The following is a 19,426-nucleotide window of genomic DNA, read 5'->3' as shown; positions in this document are numbered from 1 at the left end:
AGAACTTGGCGGTCCATGGACGACTTCTTCCTTGAACTTATTTTGTCATGAAAGACTTTGTTCTTGTAAGTTCTTGGAGTCAAGGTGAGGCTTTTGGTAACTGTTATCTTAAATGCTCCTCCACCATCGAACATAGCATTTGTTTCACCAAAGGATCAATAAAATCAAAGAAAAAATTAGAATGCACATCATTAGAATATTTCATGTCACCACAAATTCTGAAACTCATAACCTCATTATCAAATTCCATAGAGGGAATTCCGACATCAACATCAATTTTGGTTTTTGACTTTTTAAGGAATGATCTTCCTAGCAAGATGGATGTAGAATTGGGAGAAATATCACCCCTCATATCAAGCACATAAAAATCAGCAGGAAAAACCAATTCATTGACTTGTACAAGTACATCCTCAAGAACTCCTTCGGGGTAAACTACGGAATGATCGGCAAGTTGAAGAACGACCCTCGTTTCTTTTAATGGGTCAGCATTCAAAGATTCATAAATGGTAAGAGGGATAATATCGATAAAAGCATCCAAATCACACATTGCTTTTTCTGTTCCAATCTTTCCAATTTTGCAAGGGATAGAAAACGTACCTGGATCATTGCATTTAGGAGGTAGTCTCTTTGAAGAATGGCAGATACATTTTCTCCCATACCCTTTCATTATCTCTCAATTTGGATTTATTGGTGCAAAATTGCTTGAGAAATTTTGCATAGCGAGGTACTTGTTTTATTGCTTGAGTAGGAAAATATTTACCTCAACTTTCACTGATGTTTCAAGAATCTCTTTTTCCTCTTCCTCCTCTTTGGACTTGGCGAATCTCTCCGAGAAGGGAGGTTTGGGCACGAACACATTGGGACTTTTCTCGCTGACTTGATTGAATTTTTCAGCTTGTTTTGAAAGAATTTCAAATGCACCCACTATTTTATCCTTTTGTGCCCACGCCTAGTGTTATTTTCGAGTTGTAGCTCTTTCCCACTGCACAAGGTAATAGCACTAACGTTTTGTTTTAGGCTTAATAATAGTTTGGGAGGAAAACTTACCTGGAGACTCCAAGCGGCTGACAAAGGAGGCTAGTTGGCTCATTTGAGATTCTAAATTTTGTATGCTCAACCGGGTTTGTTATTGGAATTGTTTGATGCTCAAGGCGAGTATCTTTACGATATCTTCTAGGGGTATACCATTATTGGGAGGTGTTGGTGGTTAGTGTAGAACCCTTTGAAAGTCTTGAGGTTGATTGCCATACCTCAAATTTGGTTGATCTCTCCATATGGGGTTATAGGTATTGTGAAATAGATCATATCTCCTTTGTTGTTGCCCAAACAATCCACCGACGGCGTCAGCATGTTTGGTTGATTTTTCGTGAAGTGTATGACAAGCGTCGGTACAATGTCCCAAAGATGTACATATCCCACAAGTCTTGACTTGTTGAATGCTTCCCCCTATAAACTTTTCAACAATAGACGTAAGTTTATCTAAACGTTCATTAATAGAAGTACTTACCTCGTTTACCCTTCGTGGGGGGTTGTCGTTTCTACTGCCGAATTGTTGATTATTAGCCGCCATGGTTGTGATTAGTTTGCGTGCTTCGGTAGAAGTTTTGTAATACAAAGCACCTCCACTAGCTGCATCCACCAAGCTTCTATTTGCCTCAAACAACCCTTCACAAAAATAATGAATTAGAAGATGGTCGGGAATTTGGTGATGAGGGCAACTCTCCACCAATTGCTTGAATCTCCCCTAATACTCATAGAAATTTTCACCGGAGAATTGGCGTATTCCACTTATTTCCTTCCGAATGTTTGTAGTCCTTGAGCGGGGAAGTAGTTTTCAAGAAATTATTTCTTGAGCTCGTGCCAACTAACAATAGATCCCGAAGGTAAGGAGTAGAGCCAATCTTTTGCTTCATCGCCCTATGAGAATGGAAGGCTCTTAGCTTGACTTGTTCTTCGGTGACTCCTTGAGGTCTCATGCCGGAACACACCACATGGAATTCTTTAAGGTGCTTGTGCGGGTCTTCACCTGCAAGGCCACGAAAAGTGCGAAGTAAGTGGACGAGACCCGATTTAAGTTCAAAATCAACATTTAAATCAGGATATTCAATGTAGAGTGGTTGTTGATTTAAGTCAAAGGAATTCATCTCTTTGATCATTCGTTCCGAATTTTGAGCCATGATTTCGTACTTAGAGTTGCTAGACGTGCGCACGTCTAACTTAGAATCTATTGTTGGTTTGGAAGAAGTAGAGGCCTCTTCATTGTGTTGCTTGATTTCTTTTCAGAGTATATGAGCGGCCTTCTCGATCTCTGGGTCAAATTCAAGTTTACCTGTACGAGAAGAGCATGGCATAAAACCATGTAACAAGAAAAGGAAATTAGTTTAATAACACCAATCCCCGGCAACTGTGCTAAAATTTGATGGTTGTCGATTTCACCAAAAATAATTTCTACGAACACTTTCGTAGAAGTGTGGGTAGGGTCGAATCCACGGGGATTGATTTTAAATTAATTCCTTCAAAAAATAAAAATAAAAATAATTGGGGGGGTTTATGATTGTGAAGAAGAATAAAAATAAAAACTAAATTAAAGTAAAAAGTTAATAAATGAGAAGAGATAAATACAAGAGAAAAGTATTCCTGTAAAAGACATGATCATGCTTAATTCCACGGTCGATCATAGATGCAAAGATAACAATCATTTATGATAGATAAATTGGTTATGGCCATTTGTACGGCCTAACGGCCTCACCTTTCCTTACCTTATGGATAGTCAAGGAACGTCCGTTGACTAAATCCCTAATCAATAAACAACCTTGGGAACGTTCTCAAGATTTAATTTACCGACAGCATGAATAACTAGAAAGGCCCAATTCTAATAAATAAATTCCTACGAGGATTTATTTAAGTTTGATTGTGCATTTCCACAACATAATCGAAAACTTCTACATAATCAATTATGCTATGTTACAACTAGTTATTGAACTAAACAAATAATTACGGATTTGCAAGTTTAATTGGCTAGGCAAATATGCTTGACAATAAATCAAATTATTTGTAATAAAAGAACAGAGAACAACACAAATACTAATATGAATAAAAGTAGAAAGCATAAATTAGATCTCACAACTAGTTGGATTTAAGCATTCACCAAATCTTCAACCGGAATAAGAGAACTAGCTAGACATGCTAATGGAAGAACGCATGAAAAGCAAAGTAAGAAAATATTATAAAAACGTAGAGAAATAGAAGGGTTCAAAAGTTGTCTCTTCAAATAAATTAAGTCACCTATTTATAATAGCTAGATACCTAGTTCTATTAGGATTAAAAGTAGATTCCTAATTGAACTAAAGGACTTATGGAAATAAACTTATAATCCTAGTTAAACTCCTCATTATCGAAAGGAAGTCCATGCAGCTCCAAATTCTTGCCAAAAATTGAGTTTGAGTCTTGTCCGAATTTTAATTTTGTTGCTTTTCTTTATTTTTCATTTCATTTGTCCTAATGCTGCAAAATAATATTTAATTAGGAGTATTTGGTTACAAAGTAGGTCAAAATACTACATGAAATATTCACAAAATGCGATTCTATTATATTCCTTCGACGTGGTGGAGATGCTAGTGAAGCATGGGAGAAATTGGTGTTGGAGCCTAGTACGAACATTGTGGCTCATTTCATTTGCAAGGAAAATATAGATCCGAAACCGACTGCATATGAACAATTAGTATGATCAAGTATGTACCTTCGTGCATATGAACAATTAGTATGATCAGCAAAATTTTGTAGTCCTACTGATACACTGAGTTAAAATTCATGGCGGTATAATTAGTGTGAAAGCATTAATATTCAATGCTTTGATCAGCGAAATTTATATGTAATCCAATTTATACCAATTTAAACTCGTGTCCGTTTGATTAGCATTATCGACAAGATATATATATATAATCTTATTTGCATCTAGTTAAAACTTCCCGATTCATTTGGTACGATCAACAAAAGATGTAATCCCTACTCAAACTAAACTAATACTCACTTCCATATGAGTATGAACAAAATTAATACTCGCTTCCATATGAGTGTGATCAACGAAGGATGTAATCCGTACTCAAACTAAATTAATACTTACTTCCATATGATGCTTTACATATGTACGAATAAAATTTATTATCTCTACTTATACCAATTAAACTAGTGTTCAAGCAGTTACTGTGATCATTAAAATGTTAAATCCTACTTATTTGTATATGTATTAAAATACAGTTTATGTCTAGTAATTTATGGGGGGTGTCATTTTATGTCCTACACAAATTATGAAAATTAGTTTTTACAAGACCAAAAGTATCAAAATTATAAAATTAATAGAATTAAAATTTACTAAAATAATTAGTGTTATCAATAAAATATAAGTAAAAATACTATGGGTGTGTGGGTGGATATATATATACACATACATATCCAGAGTTCTTGAATAAAGTTGAAAATTAAATCAAATTATTCGCGATTGCGTTTGAGTTTGATGAATAAATGTGTAATACGAATATATTAGTATAAGACAACTAACACAAATTGTGATCGCATGTTAATATTTATGATATCTATAGAAACGTATTAATCATCGCTATATTCTTGAATATGAACGAGGAATAAGATGTGTGATTAATTCTTGTAAAATTTATCTAAGTTAATAAAACTCATATACGTACATTTATGGTGCTTCCATCAATGAAATATTTAGTCCTAGTTACCAAATTAAACTTTGTTTATAGAATTATTTTGAAATATAATCCTACTCATATCAATTTAAAGCTCATGTCAGTATAATTAATATGATCAAGAATAGTTCAAAATTAACTTAATTATAAATGTGAATATATTAATGATGTTTGTATCAATAAAGTATAATATAGTCTTGAGCGATTTTATTTATACCAAGTAAAAATTCATGTTTCGTGCATTTATTATGATCGTCAAGTGAAAAATCATGTACTTGCAATTACTGTGGTCTACCAAAGAAGTTATTATGTTGATCCAGTCTAAAACCAATGTCCGTACAAATAGGGTACAAGCATTATGTGATGCTTTTACTAACAAAATATATATGTACCATCCTACGTATGAATAATTAGTATGGTTAACAAAATTATGTAGTCCTACTGATATACTGAGTTAAAATTCATGGCTATACAATTAGTATGAAAGCATGAGTATTCAATGTTTTGATCAACGAAATATATATGTAATCCTGTTTATACTAATTCAAACTCATGTCGGTGCGATTTGCATGATCAACAATAAATATATATAATCCCTACTTTGTAATCCCTACTTGTTATAATCCCTACTATGTAATCCCTACTTGTTATAATCCGATACATTTAGACGATCAACAAAACATGTAATCCCTATTTGTTACAATTTGCAGGCCTATTACCTGATCCACTTGGCAGCCCACAACCGACCCGGTAACCCAACCCATCCTATCTACCCACTTATATCACATCCGTAAGCTTAAATCTCACTTTCCCTCTTGTCTGTTTTTTCCGCACCGTCTACTTCCTCTCCTCTTCAAATCCTGTCTGTGATTTTCTTCCTTCTTTTCTCCAAGAGCCATGGCCACTCTCCTGAACCAATCTAATGATTTTAGAAAAGCCACCAAGGTTTTCCTTCTCTACCATAGTTTTCACCCCTTTAAATAGGGGATTCTCCCTTTCAGCTTAAACATGAATCAAGCCTTTTATCTCCTTCACCATTCACCAAAGTTCTTTGTGAAATATTGAGTTGGGGTCTTTGTGACCGTGTGATACTAAGATCTGAGTGATCAGAGTTGTGGTCGGGTTTATGGTCTGTGAAGTTAGCATGATACGGTTCATTGTGGAAATGTTGCTTTATGACCGTATTCCTTTATTGAGATATTGAATCTGGCCACTCTGATCCTGTTAATCACTATATTGTTGATTTAATTATTTCATTATTTCTTTCATTTGTTATTGTCATTTAAGTTGTATATTGTCCTGTGATAATCTTAAGGAGTTTCTTACTCCAATTTTTGTAATAGTTGGATAGGATTTTCTGGTGATTTCCACTCTACACTACTCAAACTAAATTAATACTCACTTCCATATGAGTATGATCAACGAAGGAGGTAATCTGTACTCAAACTAAATATATACTTACTTCCATATGATGCTTCTAACTATGTATGAACAAAATTTATAATTTTGATAATTTTAGTAATTTATACTAATTGCTCGAACACTAGTGTAATTGGCATAAGTAGAGATAATAAATTTTGTTCATACATATGTAGAAGCATCATATGGAAGTAAGTATTAATTTAGTTTGAGTATGGATTACTTCCTTTGTTGATCATACTCATATGGAAGTGAGTACTAATTTAGTTTGAGTAGGGATTACATCTTTTATTGATCGTACTAAATGTCGTACTAAATGTATCGTACTAATGATATCTATAAAAGCATATTAATCATTGCTATATTCTTGAATATTAATGAGGAATAAGTTGTGTGATTAATTCCTGTAACATATAATGAAGAATTCATGTAAAATAATTTAGAAAATTGATTACTGCTGCATACAATAGCGTTATTACAAAACTAAAACAAAATAAAATAAAAGAAATGAATGCAATCAGTATCATTAACAGATGGGTACTGCAACTTAATTACTCTCATATTAATCATGAACCACAAAATGTCGAAATACATGAATCAATTGCATATAGTAACAATTACAAGAATAGTATAATTAACGTTCAGAATTTGCTCCAATTAAATTTCAGTAAATCTTCTTTTTTGAGAAGATTAGAGTCAATGCTTGGAGGATTGTGACTACTTTTCTCAATAATTTACCTAAGGAAATCCTGTCTATATTTTTTAGAATTTGGAAATATTCTCTGTTGTCATTGCAACTTGAACTTTTGTTCGGTTCCACTTCTCCTAAAGAGTAATCTCCACTAGTGGACAAAATATCTATATGTAATATAAACATATATTTTTTCAATAAACCTAAACTCCAATACTATTTTCAAGCAATGTGTCTAGATCTACGGAAACTAAAACCTTTTAGGGTTGAAATGATATTTTCGAAAGACAGGTCTGGTATCAAAAGTATCAAAACAGAAACTAAGGTACTATAATTGCAACTTTCGTAAACTATGGTATCAGTCCTGTCAGATCTTCCAACATGTGGTACTAAATTTAGATATTTTATCAAATATGGTACCTGAAAAACAATGTGGCCTATACTATGATACCATTTTTGCATTTAATCCGAGAGCTATATATAAATAGTAATTTCATGGTTGAGTTACTTAGAGAAAATTATATATATTATTTAATATTATTGCTTTGTTGTTCTGAAAATCATAACCAAGGAATCAAGATTTTAATCAATATGCAAGAACAAGCAGAGGGACTTAAAGATCTTACCTTAGACTGTAACCAATTAATTGATAGCTTTACTTGTTTACTATTCTCAATCGTTCTCAACTAATTAATTAAACACCGAAAATAATTAATTCCAATGTGTTCGACATCCTTAATTTTTTACAAATTAATTGCTAACATGACTCAATTACACTTTGAATTATTTTGCAACGGTTAAACCATACAAACTCATGCAAGGCTTTATAGAAAAACAGAAAATCAATAAGAATATTAAGAAACTTACTTTCCTTTGCACAACTTCTCTCTGTATATAAATTTTTCATAATCTTCAGATAATTCCTGCACTTGTTAAATCATATGAACTTATGTTGAGGACTTCTTTAAACACAAGAAATCAGCAAGAAAAATAACAAGTTTGGTGGAGTTTCTCCGGATTGAATTAGCAAAGAATCAATGACCAGAAAAAAAAAATATCATGAGGAAAAAGTTAGAAAGTCAGGAGATTACAAAAACAAGTAGGTAAAAGGTCACTTATTTACAAAAGACTTACAATATTATACTTTAAGTGAAGGGGCAAAAGGCAACTCAAAAAAAGAAAGACACCACAATGGTTGGTACTTTTAAAGATATATAGATATAGATTTATTTTAGGTTAAGTTTTCATGTTATAATGTAATAGTTTTTCGTGCTAGTTCTTCCAATTACCAAAAATGACTGGAATCTCAAATCTATTGTGGATTTGAACTTTAGCGCTTGTTATATTAAGTGGATTAATGATTATCGACAAACTTTAAACTCGTAATAAACATATGAAAGCTAGTTCCTACACCCTTATCTTTCAAAATAGATATTAAAATGCTAATATTAATCCTTGTAAGGCATTGTTTACTCTCATGTAAAGTTATTTGGGTGGTAGACTAAATTGATATAAAATGCGTGATTAAAATGTCCAGAATTAACTGTAAGAAGTTTACTTAATTTAACTGTATATCTTGATTAACAATAACATGTTTAGTTCCACTTATTATATGTATGATATTCATACATTTTATCCATATTAAAATATCTGCAAAAGAAAAATACCAAATTTGATGATCCGAGTTACCTTGTAAGAACACTTCCAGTTAGTAGCCAATTTTATGACTGGTTTGAGGGTGCTTGCTCGCCTCAGTCCTACTTGGAATTCTCTAGTTTTCACTTGTCTGTTGTAGGCGTTGTGTAGCGCCCCCTACTCGCTACATCTAATTATCGCTATTTCATCCTTTCTTTAATCAGAACTCATTCTATAAGTAATTCTCTTTCAACTCGTAAAATAAATTCTAATTTATCAGCATAATATATATACCACAAAAGGTATTAGATATCACCAAAAGTTCAAATTTACCCCCACTAGATGTCCTCATGTACATAACCTCAAGGAATATCATACCACAAATTAAAATATAAATCCCGACAGAAGACCAGAATATTTACAACCCAACAATCAAAAACTTTGGTTTCAGAAGTCACGGCTGACCCACCTAATAAAGACGACGGCACCGCTCAAAGTCAATGTGGCTAGTCAGTGTGACCTATCTCTTGAAAAGTACGTGGCAAGGAGTGAGCTGCCTACTCAATAAGTATAGTTGATCAGTCTATATATATATATACACAGACAAAGATTCACGTACATACAGTCATACCGACAACAGCCATTCGTCATACAGCAACATCAAGTATAAGCAACAATACATACTCACAACTGTAAATCAATCCACGACATAATATTCATCCGTTATCATTTATTAGTTAAGGGCCCCACTTACTCTAACTGGAGTACATTAGTCAATGGTTTCGCCGGCCATCATCATATCATATACAGCACAGGATACCCGTTGTGTGATATCCCCACACTCTTTTACTTCAGCTGTGTAGCAATATAGCACAGGACATCACAACAAATATGGTACCCCCACACCACCCCAGTGTGTAGCTAACAAGCACAAGATATTCCCTGCTGCCCCGGAATACCCCGGTACCTTACGCGCCATGGTACCTAGCTTAATTCACATATTTTTCATATCTCAATATCAATCACATTTTCATAAACGATTGATTGTGATTCCAACTAGGTAAGCATCATCTTTTATTTCAACTCATAATCGTCGTTCTATTCTTTATAATAATCACTTCCTCAATAACAACTCCCAATTAGATTTCATCAACAATCAATTATATGATTATCACATAATCATATCCCGCATATCCCTACATTACCATAACATATCACATAGTAACAATTTCACCAATATTCAAATAATCCACAACTAATTATGTAAACAATCAATATACGAAAGCCACGTATAATAATATAAAGCCAAGTCCATGATCGCATCAAAGAAACCAATATATATAATATATACAATACTACACACACGCACACATATATATATATAAATCCAATTAGCTATACTTACCTTATATCCCAAAATGCTTCTATTTTACGAGGGACTGCTCAACCCTCTACCTTGTCGTCACGTCCTATAATAAATTATGATACGTATAATCAATATATTTAATTTACCAAATAATTCATAAGAATTCACTTAATCAAACCCCTTATATATTTATAACTATCATTTTTAATAACATTCGTAAATTATATTACCATTGAAACCTCATTTTCCTGTTTAATAACATAATTTTCCTAAAATATAACATCCGAAGTATTTCTATGAATTTTCTGTTAATTTACCGTTGCTATAAAATTTAATTAAGCAATAATACATAGAATTACATATTTGATTAATCATTCCGATGGAATTGTGTAAATTAACTATAAGGATTATTAAATCTAACAAATCAAATAATTTAATTGCTCAACTATATCATTTTTTTATAGCAATTATGATATTTAATACGACACTAATTTAAATAGCCAAAATCATAAAATACTCCGGTTAAATAATTCTCCGCTCAATATAATCAATATTTAATAAATGGAGTAATTAAATAATATAGTTATATAAATTATTAAAAATTAAAATTCAACATCCATACCTCTGTTTTTTTTTGAAATGTGTGTGCGTTTCTGTGTGTGTATGAGTGTGTGTGTTTTTGTGAATGTATGTGTATGTGTGCAATTAACATTCATATATATATTTAATGGTTGGTGAGGCGGTGGCAGCACATGCCACTGCCCACCCCCTTTTTTTTCTATTTTTTTTTTAAATTCTTTTTAATAATTACTATTACGTCCTTCTTAATTTTCTTAATTAATATAATTTGCTTTCAAATATTATTACGAACTCCAATTTAATCCATTCAAGTTTTATTATATCCCAAATTCAATCTATAATTTATTTATTAATAAAATTTAAATTTTTAATAATTACCAATTAGTCTCTCAATTACGTGAAAAATTCTACGGACGTCACAATTCTCCCCTCCTAATAAAAATTTCGTCCCCGAAATTTAAGTAACTTACCCGCTCAATGGAATAAATAGGGATATTTCTCTTTCATATGCTCCTCAACCTCCCAAGTCGCTTCCCTCGGGGAATGATGACTCCATCTTACCTTTACCATCGGTATATCTTTATTTCTTAATTTCCTTACATTCCTATCCAAAATCTCTGCAGGCTCCTCCACATATGTTAACTCCTCATAAATCTCTACCTCCGGCTCATGAATAATGTGACTAGGATCAGACCGATATCGTCGCAACATCGAAATATGAAAAACATCATGTATTTGTGATAACTCTGCCGGTAATGCCAGTCGATACGCTAGTGGTCCGATTCTTTCAATAATTTCACACGGCCCAATGTATCTCGGACTCAGCTTTCCTTGCCTGCCAAACCTCAGAATTCCCCTCCAAGGAGATATCTTCAGGAAAACCTTATCACCTACTTCGTACTCCATCTCTTTTCGGTGTTGATCAACATAACTTTTTTGTCGATCTTGTGCTGCTTTCAAATATTTCTTAACTACCTGTACCTTTTCCACTGTTTCCTGCACCAATTTCGAACCTTCTAGTTGTCTTAATCCTTCTATATCCCAACAAATCGGACTGCGACACCTTCTTCCATATAAAGCTTCATAGGGAGCCATACCGATACTAGAGTGGAAACTGTTATTATATGCAAACTCCATTAGAGGTAGATGATCATCCCAGTTGCCCTTAAACTCCATTGTACAAGCTCTCATCATATCTTCTAGGGTTTGTATCGTTCTTTTTGACTGGCCATCTGTTTGAGGATGAAATGCGGTACTGAAATGCAATTTTGTGCCCAATGCCCTTTGTAAACTTTCCCAAAAGCGTGACGTAAATCGGGGATCTCTATCTGACACAATCGATACAGGCACTCCATGTAATCTCAGTATCTCAGAAATGTATAACCCAGCTAACTTATCCAGTGAATCAGTTATTCGTACCAGCAAGAAATGAACAGATTTTGTCAATCTATCCACAATTACCCAAATAGCGTCGTGCTTTCTGAATGTTCGTGGCAACCCCACGACAAAATCCATAGTGATCTTCTCCTACTTCCATTCTGGTATTGATAGAGGTCGCAGTTTACCTGCTGGTGCCTGATGTTCTGCCTTTACTTGCTGACATGTCATACATTTAGCCACAAATTCAGCCACATCCTTCTTCATTGTCTGCCACCAGTAGTAAGGTCTTAAATTTCGGTACATTTTTGTAGTACCAGGGTGCATCGCATATGGTGAATTGTGAGCTTCCTGCAAAATTGCTTCGCGTAACCCATCTGTATCAGGCACACAAACTCGTCCCCCATTCACTATTACTCCATCACCTCTTATTGAAAAATTTATTTTCTTACCAAGTCTTATTCTTTCCAACATTCGTAATAAGAAAGCATCTCGAGTCTGTGCTTCTTTGATCTGATCCACAAAGTCTGGCTTAATTTGCAAGGTTGCCAATAAACCCGCTACCTGATCAACTTCTAGTTTCGTATTCATAGACCTCATCTCCAGTAGCAATGTCTGATTGTGACTCCTCAGATTGGCTAATGTACTTGAACTCTTTCTACTCAAGGCATCTTCTACCACGTTCGCTTTCCCTGGATGGAAGTCAATAGTGCAATCATAATCCTTCAGCAATTCTATCCATCTTCTCTGTTTCAAATTCAATTCCTTTTGTGTCAAGATATATTTCAAACTTTTATGGTCAGTAAGGATCTGAAATTTTTCTCCGTACAAGTAATGTCTCCAGATCATCAGTGCATGCACAATCGCGGCTAACTCCAAGTCATGTGTAGGATAATTTAATTCATGGTTCCTCAATTGACGGGACGCATAAGCAATTACCTTTCCGTTTTGCATCAACACACATCCCAAACCCCGTTTAGAAGCATCTGTATACACTATATATCCACCGCTACCAGATGGCAACACCAAAATTGGATTGGAGGTCAGTCTCTTCTTCAACTCATCAACACTTTGTTGACACTGTTCCGTCCACTGAAATTCTATCCCCTTTCTGAGCAACTTGGTTAGAGGACCGACCATTATAGAGAAACCCTCAACAAATCTCCTGTAATATCCAGCCAACCCTAAGAAGCTTCGAACTTCAGTGGCGTTCTTTGGCACTCTCCATTCCATAATAGCCTTTACTTTTGAAGGGTCAGGCATAACCCCATCACCAGATACTACATGCCCAAGGAAAACCACCTGATTTACCCAAAATTCACATTTGCTTAACTTAGCATATAATTCCTTCTCTTTCAAAATCTGCAACACCATCCTCAGATGTTGTTCATGCTCATCTCTATCCCTCGAGTATACCAAAATATCATCTATAAACACAATAACAAAGTGATCCAGATATTCTTGAAATGCACGGTTCATTAATGCCATGAATGCCGCTGTTGCATTTGTTAACCCAAAAGGCATCACCAGAAACTCATAATGACCGTAACGAGTACGGAAAGCTGTCTTCGGTATGTCATTCTCTGCTATCCTCAACTGCCAATAACCAGATCTCAAATCGATCTTTGAAAATATTGTAGCTCCCTTTAACTGGTCTAGCAGGTCATCAATCCTCGGCAATGGATATTTATTCTTCACTGTTACCCTATTTGTTTGACGGTAGTCGACGCATAACCTCATACTTCCATCTTTCTTCTTCACAAACAGCATTGGTGCTCCCCACGGCGAAGTACTCGGCCTGATAAACTCTTTCCCCAATAATTCTTCGATTTGCTTTTTGAGCTCTTGTAATTCCACTGGAGCCATTCTGTACGGCGCAATAGAAATTGGGGCAACTCCTGAAAGAGTTTCCATGGCAAAATCCACTTCCCTATGCGGTGGCAATCCTGGTAAGTCATCAGGAAATACTTCAGGGAAGTCTCTCACAACCGGGATTTCTTCCAACGCGGGATTAACCTTTTCGGTATCTACCACATAGGCTAGATATGCTTCACAACCCTCTAACATCAATCGTTTTGCCTCCATGGCTGATATTACACAAACTGGTACTACCTGACGATCCCCCACAAATATTACTTTTGATTCGCCAGAACATTCGATCATCACTTGCTTTTTATAACAGTCAACTATTGCTTTATGTTGCGCTAACCAATCCATCCACAAAATCACATCAAACTCCCTTTTCTAACACTGTTCACTATCACACCCCCTCCCACGGGCAAATAAACCATCAAATTACATCCCAACGGACTATTCTCTCCCAGTACTTTAGATGCAAATTTGGATGAAATATATGAATGTGTAGAGCCAGGATCAATCAAAACATAAACCGCAATGTCATATAACAATATCGTACCTGATATCACGTCATTCGATGCTAGGGCTTCCTCTCTAGTAATGTTATATATCCTTGCCTGGGTCTGTCCCTGAGTAACTTGTGCTCCAACCCCCCTCATACCGCTACTAATGGCGTGGCCACTATCTCTGCTATCCGCGCCTCTACCTCTGCCTCTGCCTCTCCCAGTTCCCTTGTCACTACTCCCAACACTGCTTTGGCTCTAGGTCCCGCTAGCAACACTTTCAACCACGCCTATAGTCTGACTGGAACAATTTCTGGCTATGTGTCCTCTACCTCCATAGCGATAGCAAGTCTTCGGTATATTATCCCGTCTCCAACATGGCCCTTGATGTTGTCTTCCACAGGTAGAACAACTCGGAGGAAAAACTGGTCCTCTACCATAACTCGGTCCAAATCCCCTTCCTGATCCAGTAGAAGGCGTAGCAAATGAACTGCGTTCAAACGAACCCCTGTTAAAGCCCGTGGATCCCCCAAACCTCTGTCCACTACTTCCTCGAAAAATGGAACCACCACGTGTAAAACTCCCACTTCCCGCTGAGAATGAGCGACCGGTTCCCCTCTTGGTCAACCTACTCGATTCCCCTATTGCATATGTTGATTTCCTCTTCTATTCCCCCTTCTTCTTGTCCTCCATTACTGCTTCTTCCATCCGAACCGCCGATTCAACAAGAGTTTTAAAATTTGTAATTCTGATGACGAGGCCTAGTCCGATCTCCGGTCGTAGCCCCTGTTCAAAACGGTAGCAACGATCCTCCTGCATCTCTATTGCTTCCGGTGCATACTTGGCTAATGCTGCAAAACAGAGTTCATATTCTGCCACTGTTTGATCATCCCCTTGCACTAAATTCAGAAACTCCATCCTCTTCTTGTCTCGGTACATCTTGGGTCTGTATTTATCATCAAATTCTTTCTGAGACTCAGCCCAAGTTATTTCTCTTGGCTCATATCCCCTCTTTACAGACCTCCACCAAATCAAGGCATTACCCACGAACAAAGAAACAACGTACTTAAGTCGATCCTCTGGAGTGCAATTTATTAAGTTCATCACATCTTCGACTTTTTCCCACCATCTCTCAGCAACCTCTGGGTCTAGTGTACCCTCAAATTCTGTAGCCCCCATCTTCCTGATTCTTTCATAGTTACGATCAATGGTAGGAACTACTGGTGCTGGCACTGGAGTGGATGCGCGCACCTGTGCAAGTAACTGCGCTTGTGCTTGTGCTTGGGCCTGAAAAGCCATTTGAAATATTTGTGCATACTCTGGTGGTAATCCTGCCACTGGAGCACCACCGGGAGGAATAGGAGCCTCAGCACCAACATCCTCTCGACCTACTTCCACCTCACCTGCACTTGCAGGTGCCACTGAGCCCTCTACGGACTCCGCTGACTCTTCCCTATTAGCTACTGGGTCAGCACGTGTACTTTGAGAAGCCATCCTACATTAAACAATTCAATCATTAAAGACATCTCACAATCATTACCCTATAAACGTAGACCTGCTCTGATACCACCCAATGTAGCGCCCCCTACTCGCTACATCTAATTATCGCTATTTCATCCTTTCTTTAATCAGAACTCATTCTATAAGTAATTCTCTTTCAACTCGTAAAATAAATTCTAATTTATCAGCATAATATATATACCACAAAAGGTATTAGATATCACCAAAAGTTCAAATTTACCCCCACTAGATGTCCTCATGTACATAACCTCAAGGAATATCATACCACAAATTAAAATATAAATCCCGACAAAAGACCAGAATATTTACAACCCAACAATCAAAAACTTTGGCTTCAGAAGTCACGGCTGACCCACCTAATAAAGACGACGGCACCGCTCAAAGTCAATGTGGCTAGTCAGTGTGACCTATCTCCTGAAAAGTACGTGGCAAGGAGTGAGCTGCCTACTCAATAAGTATAGCTGATCAGTCTATATATATATACACAGATAAAGATTCACGTACATACAGTCATACCGACAACAACCATTCGTCATACAGCAACATCAAGTATAAGCAACAATACATACTCACAACTGTAAATCAATCCACGACATAATATTCATCCGTTATCATTTATTAGTTAAGGGCCCCACTTACTCTAACTGGAGTACATCAGTCAATGGTTTCGCCGGCCATCATCATATCATATACAGCACAGGATACCCGTTGTGTGATATCCCCACACTCTTTTACTTCAGCTGTGTAGCAATATAGCACAGGACATCACAACAAATATGGTACCCCCACACCACCCCAGTGTGTAGCTAACAAGCACAAGATATTCCCTGCTGCCCCGGAATACCCCGGTACCTTACGCGCCATGGTACCTAGCTTAATTCACATATTTTTCATATATCAATATCAATCACATTATCATCAATCACATTTTCATAAACCATTGACTGTGTTTCCAACTAGGTAAGCATCATCTTTTATTTCAACTCATAATCGTCGTTCTATTCTTTATAATAATCACTTCCTCAATAACAACTCCCAATTAGATATCATCAACAATCAATTATATGATTATCACATAATCATATCCCGCATATCCCTACATTACCATTACATATCACATAGTAACAATTTCACCAATATTAAAATAATCCACAACTAATTATGTAAACAATCAATATACGAAAGCCACGTATAATAATATAAAGCCAAGTCCATGATCGCATCCAAGAAACCAATATATATAATATATACAATACTACACACACGCACACATATGTATATATATAAATCCAATTAGCTATACTTACCTTATATCCCAAAATGCTTCTATTTTACGAGGGACTGCTCAACCCTCTACCTTGTCGTCACGTCCTATAATAAATTATGATACGTATAATCAATATATTTAATTTACCAAATAATTCATAAGAATTCACTTAATCAAACCCCTTATATATTTATAACTATCATTTTTAATAACATTCGTAAATTATATTACCATTGAAACCTCATTTTCCTCTTTAATAACATAATTTTCCTAAAATATAACATCCGAAGTATTTCTATGAATTTTCTGTTAATTTACCGTTGCTATAAAATTTAATTAAGCAATAATACATAGAATTACATATTTGATTAATCATTCCGCTGGAATTGTGTAAATTAACTATAAGGATAATTAAATCTAACAAATCAAATAATTTAATTGCTCAACTATATCATTTTTTTATAGCAATTGTGATATTTAATACGACACTAATTTAAATAGCCAAAATCATAAAATACTCAAGTTAAATAATTCACCGCTCAATATAATTAACATTTAATAAATGGAGTAATTAAATAATATAATTATATAAATTATTAAAAATTAAAATTCAACATCCATACCTCTGTTTTTTTACGAAATGTGTGTGCGTTTCTGTGTGTGTATGAGTGTGTGTTTTTGTGAATGTATGTGTATGTGTGCAATTAACATTCATATATATATTTAATGGTTGGTGAGGCGGTGGCAGCACATGCCACTGCCCACCCCCTCTTTTTTCTTTTTTTTTTTTTTAAATTCTTTTTAATAATTACTATTATGTCCTTCTTAATTTTCTTAATTAATATAATATGCTTTCAAATATTATTACGAACTCCAATTTAATCCATTCAAGTTTTATTATGTCCCAAATTCAATCTATAATTTATTTATTAATAAAATTTAAATTTCTAATAATTACCAATTAGTCTCTCAATTACGTGAAAAATTCTACAGACGTCACACGTTGACCACCTTCTATATGTATGTTTCCATGCGAGTACGCGTAATCTCTCAAACCTTATCTATCAAGTCTAGGTGGGTACGTAGTAGAGTATCATTACTTTCCTACTCGTAGTGCTCGTTTTGTAGGTTTTCGGTCTTGCCTCTACAAGGATAGCGACTATTGAGCCATATACCAGGTTAAAAGGTTTATCTCTGCCGTTTCTCTAGGGTTAGTCCTGTAAGACCACAATACGCTAGGCATGGTATCGACCTACAATCCTCCTGCTAGATCTAACTTGATTTTGATTCCTTGCACCAGTATGCAGTTTGTAACTTCTGCTTGCCCATTTGCTTGGGGGTAGGCTACTAAAGTGAAGCGCTGCTGGATGCCTAGATCAGCACACCAATCTTGGATCTTTCAACCTTGAAACTGACGACCATTGTCAGAAATAAGCACATGAGGTAAACCTTACCTACAAATGATGTTTTCCATTGGAACTTGGGCACTTCATTTTTTGTGATCTTGATAAAGGACTCAACTTCCAACCACTAACTAAACTAGTCCACTACTACCAGTATGAATCTTGCATTGTCCTTGAGTAGCTGAGAAATGACCCACTATGTCTATTCCCCACTAGGAAAATAGACAAGGGGATGAGTGTTCCTTGAATGGTTCAGCTGGCACGTGGATGACAGGGTGCATGCTTTTGACATTGTCCGCATCTAATCAACCGATCTACTGTATCCCTTTTGAGAGTGGACAAGAAGTCTTCGACTCGTAAAACTTTACCTGCAAGAACCATCCCACCCATGTGGGATCCACATGATCCTTCATGTATATCTTGCATCGAGTGCCATTTTCATTCCTACTATAAGGAGACTCATTATTAGAGGCTTGAAATGAAATCTTAGTGCATATTCTAGTTCGTCCCCTTACGGGCTGGTGAGGACAAGTTTGGAGGAGTGGCTTGCCTCTTTGCGGGCTGGTGAGGACAATTCTAGAAGAGTGGCTCGTCTCCTTGCGTGCTCGTCTCCATCGACATGTAGAAACTAATTTCTTTCGTCCTCATCAGGAGGAATGGTTTCATTAATGAACTTAGCTAGTGGTTGGGCCTTGACGGCTATTCTAGGGGTAAGAAATGTCATATACAGTGAGCTCAACAACCTACTTGATCATCCTAAGTTTCATTTTCCCTAATGTAGCTTATTGGGGAGTGTTAGTACGAACAATAATGGAATGCGATAAAAAATAAGGACGTAGCTTAAGTAATAATATTACTAAAGCAAAAACTAGTTTCTGTACCTTGGGGTACCGTTGCTTGGCCCGACCCGACCAGATCGGGTTCGGGTATTTTTAAAAACAAATTGGGTAACGGTTTACCCAATATCGGAATTAAAAAATCGGGACAGTGTTCAGGTAGGATTTCCTTACTTTTGTTTTTGTGCTAGCTCAGGATTTTATTTTCTCCCCCTTCTTCTCTCTTCCTTCCTCTTCTCTCTTACTCTTTTTCTCCAAAATCT

Source organism: Sesamum indicum, linkage group LG10 (assembly GCF_026168435.1).
Source record: "Sesamum indicum cultivar Baizhima isolate 11 linkage group LG10, ASM2616843v1, whole genome shotgun sequence".
NCBI lineage: Eukaryota > Viridiplantae > Streptophyta > Magnoliopsida > Lamiales > Pedaliaceae > Sesamum > Sesamum indicum.
The sequence above is the reverse complement of the archived record's forward strand: the minus strand, read 5'-3'. Positions refer to the sequence as shown.